Below are 4356 nucleotides of genomic sequence, written 5' to 3'. Positions count from 1 at the left end.
TGCCACTTCCTCAGAGAAGACCTCCCTAACATCTCAATTTTAAATCCATCACTCTCTGATCAATGCCTGTCTCCCCATCGGACTTCAAATTCCATGAGGACAGGACTAGATCTATTTTTGTTCACCTGAGATCCGTAGTACCTGGCACATCACTTGACATGTAGAAGGCGTTCCCAATTATTTAAGAAATGAGTAAAAAAAAAAAAAAAATTGATGTGTCAATCTGATTGCAGAGCTCAAAGCAAAACTTCCCAACAGCAAGAGCTGTGGGTCTGCAGGGGTCAGTGGCCTCTTGGGTCTCCTGCTGTCCTGAGATTTTTTTTTCCCCTTCCCTAGTTCCAGTGGTTCAGTGTGCTTGAAGGATTGGTCCCCTTCTTTCCAGGTGGCTGGATGCCCTCAGACTGGGGAGAAGGGTTTTAAAGAATAAGATCTGTCTTTCTCACTGTGGAAAGTGGAGAGAGTTCTTGGTTCTCTGCCCAGGCGTCTGGAGGACCTGAGATGCTAAAAGAAGCGGACTCCCAAAGCCAAGCATGCTTCAGGAAATAGATGCACCAGAGGGCCCTGGAGCCAGGGCTGCTGGAGTCCATCCTCCCCTGCTGAGTGTGGGCCTTACATTTCCCACAAGGAAGCAGAAGTTGCTGGGACTCGTGTCTGTGTGGGTGCTGTGTACTTGGTCGCTCTTTGCTTTCTTACTCCCCCGTTCAGTGTGGTGGACCTTCTTAGAATCTCCCCCGACCGCTCATCCCCACCAAGCACGTATACTCCCTGCCTTGGTTGTATCCTTCAAACTGTTTTCCCAGGTAGCAATGTTCTCCGCCCTTCCCAGATGCAGGGGGGCAGGTGGCGCTTACTGTGGCCTCCCAAGCCAGGCTTTCCCTGGGTCGTCTCACAACAAGCCTCCTTTCAGAGGAGAGCGCGTTATCCCATTTCTACACGAGGAAACTGAAACTCAGAGAGGCTTGCCCTCGGCCACACGGCTGGCAAGCAGCAAAACAGGGTTTAAATCAAGGTTGCCCCAGAACCTGTGTACTTCCCAGCACCCCACTTGTCTCAGACTTACCCTGTTCACTCATTGCCATCGTGAGCTCTGCCGTATCCATGCACCATCTATACTAATATTCACTTGCTATCTTTCTTAAGTTGAGCCCCTTTTTATTTAAACAAATTAATTTTATTTCATCTTTCTTAACTCTTTTTTTTCTCTTTTGGCCACACCACGCAGCTTGCGGGATCTTAGTTCCCCGACTAGCGACTGAACCTGGGCCCTGGCTGTGAAATCGCCAAGTCCTAACCACTGGACCACCAGGGAATTCCCTAGACAAATTAATTTTAAAAGGAAACTTTACATCATCACTGTAAATGGAAAAAGTCATATCAGTAGTGTCACTTGCCAAAATTAAAAAGGTAACTATAAAAATAAGTACATAAAATGTTATTGAATTTTTCTAAATTATAAAAAATTTCAAACATACAGCAATGTTGAATGAATTTTACGGTAAGCACCCATATATCCAGCACTTAGATAACCATTAACTTTTCACTCTACTTGATTCGCTGCATATCTGTCCATCTTTCCATCCCTCTTTCCACCCATTCATCCATCTACTTTTGGATGCATTTCAAAGAAAATTACAGACATCAGAACACTTCCCCTAAATACTTCAGAATGCATATCATTAACTCGACTTTGATATTTTGTATTTGAAGTTTTTTTCTCTTGCTGTAAAATGTACATACAGTGAAATGCACAAATCTTAACTCTACGTTTGCTGAGTTTTGGCAAATGCTTGCATCAACCTCCTGTCAAGATGCAGAAATTCCCATCACCCCAGAAAGTTCCCTCATGCTCCATCCCAGTCGGTCCTCACAGCACGCCTCCCCACAGCCCAAGCAACCGTATCTCTGATTTTTTCTCTGCCATAGATTAGTTCTGTCTGTTGTAGAATTTCATATAGGTGGAATCATACAGTGTGGACTCTTGCATGTGCCTGCTTTCATTCAGCTCAGTGTTTTTGAGGTTCATCCACGTCATCGCACACATCAGTATTTGTCCGTGTTTAATACTGAGCATGCGTATTCTGTTGTCTGACTCAGCCACAGTTAGTCCATCCATTCGCCTATGGATGGGCACCTGAGCTGTCTCCAGTATTGGGCTATTATGAATGAAGACACTACAAACAAATCCTGTGAACACATGTCCTTATTTCTCTTGGTGAACATCTAGAAATAGAATTGCCGGGTCATAGGAATGTATGTGACTGGTTTAAAAGTGACTGTCAGGGGCTTCCCTGGTGGCGCAGTGGTTGAGAGTCCGCCTGCCGATGCAGGGGACATGGGTTCGTGCCCCGGTTTGGGAGGATCCCATGTGCCGTGGAGCGGCTGGGCCTGTGAGCCATGGCCGCTGAGCCTGCCCGTCCAGAGCCTGTGCTCCACAACAGGAGAGGCCACAACAGTGAGAGGCCCGCATACCGGAAAAAAAAAAGGTAGAGGCACTCTGACTATCCCACTTTAACTGGGAAACGGGTGCAAAAAAGTCATGCCACTGGCCAGACAGCTGGTGAGTGGGGAGGTGGGAAAGGATGCCAGCAGTCTGGTTCCAGCCAGCCCTCCTCACCCGTGGTATCGCCTTCTCCTAAGAAAGGGCTTTCTTTGGTGTGCTGCTTATGTGTGCTGTTCCCATGACTCAGCAATTTAAGGATATAAGTTGTTAAAAACCTGTTTGTCTACATCCCGCCTAAAACCTCAGGGAGGGTGCCTGCTTTGGGAACCTTACCGCTCTTTGTGGCCCGCTCCCTGTTTCCTCCCAATCAACTACCTTGCCTCTCGAGGCCTCTGCCAGGGGCGCAGCAGCCCAGCACTCTCATCTCATCCTCTCCCACTCTCTGCATCCCCCCGCCTGCTCCAGGAAACTAACCCCAACCCCACGTTATCCGCCTTGCTCTCCAGTTGTGGTAGCACACGAGATTCCACTTAATAAAATGGCCTTCATCTATGAAAACAAGCCCTTTGATTCAGCTTGAAAGTGATTTCCTTGAGGCACTTCCTCTAAGAACTATCAGAGAGCTATAAGCAGAGAAGTGACTTACTTAGATCTGTGCTTTAGAGAGAGCGTGGGGACAGGGAAAAGGCCTTCCAGGCAGAGGAGGTGAGACAGTGCATGGCATGTTTGCAGAGTCTTGAAGTGGCCCCACTTGTGAGGCTAGAGCAGAGGGCAGCTGGTGGGAGGGGTTAGAAATGAGGCTTGGAGGCTTCCCTGGTGGCGCAGTGGTTGAGGGTCCGCCTGCCGATGCAGGGAACGCGGGTTCGTGCCCTGGTCCAGGAAGAACCCACATGCCGCGGAACGGCTGGGCCCATGAGCCATGGCCGCTGAGCCTGCGTGTCTGGAGCCTGTGCTCCGCAACGGGAGAGGCCACAATAGTGAGAGGCCCGCGTAATGCAAAAAACAAACAAAAAAAAGAAATGAGGCTTGGAAAGGAGGATGGCAGATTTTCTATGCCATGCTAAAACCTTTGGGCTTCTTTCTGAAATAATATAATACAATAATGTTTTAAAATTATAATGCTTGGGAATTCCCTGGTGGTCCAGTGGTTAGGACTCAGTGCTTTCACTGCTGTGGCCCAGGTTCAGTTCCTGGTTGGGGAGCTAAGGTGCCACAAGCCATGTGGCATGGCCAAAAGAAAAAAAATTATACGTTAGGGTGGGTTAGCTTGCAGGCTTTGGAGTCAGCCTGGCCAGGGGCAAGTGCATGAGGGTGTGTGTGTGTGTGTGTGTGTGTGTGTGTGTGTGTGTGTGTGTGTGTGTGTGTGTGTGTGTGTGTGTGTATGTAGCATTTGCCACCCTCCAGGCAGGCAGTGTTCTAAGTAAGCACATTACATGGAATTACATGGAATCAACTGGGATGAGAACCCAGCCAGGTCAACCTCCAATACCCGTGCTCATACTGCTACCCTCCATGGCCCCTGGAGGGCATGGAGAGATTGTTTATTGTTTATGTTAACCCTCGCCTGCTACAAATTCCCTGGAGGAAGGGACCATATATTACACTCCATTCTATCCCCTTTTTTAGCACAATGCCTGGCACATCATTGGTGCTCATTAAATGCTCACCAAGTGACTAATTGATCGGATAAATGAAGGTGGAGGCTCTTTGTGGAGCTGTCTCTACTGGATGCCAGACTATTCAAGTGTGTGGCCAATGGAGCTTGTCCAGGAGACCCAGCAAGTTAATGGAAAATGTTTGAGTATTTTATGAGGTTCCCTTAATGTCCTAAACTTACCACACTCTCCAGGCGTTTCCTCTCCCTCCTATGCATGCTCTAGCTACAATCTTTCTAACAGAAAGGTGTACTTGCCAGG

General features: G+C 48.1%; 1 non-coding gene across 1 annotated transcript; it reads left to right on the top strand.

The window, feature by feature from the left end:
- The first annotated feature begins 3570 nt into the window (after positions 1–3570).
- TRNAE-UUC (transfer RNA glutamic acid (anticodon UUC)) lies at positions 3571–3642 on the top strand. The gene has a single exon. It is a non-coding gene; the product is annotated as a tRNA-Glu (tRNA).
- The last annotated feature ends 714 nt before the right edge of the window (positions 3643–4356 follow it).

This window comes from Lipotes vexillifer, unplaced genomic scaffold (genome assembly GCF_000442215.2).
Source record: "Lipotes vexillifer unplaced genomic scaffold, Lipotes_vexillifer_v1.1 scaffold1129, whole genome shotgun sequence".
Classification (NCBI taxonomy): domain Eukaryota; kingdom Metazoa; phylum Chordata; class Mammalia; order Artiodactyla; family Lipotidae; genus Lipotes; species Lipotes vexillifer.
The sequence above is the reverse complement of the archived record's forward strand: the minus strand, read 5'-3'. Positions and strand labels throughout refer to the sequence as shown.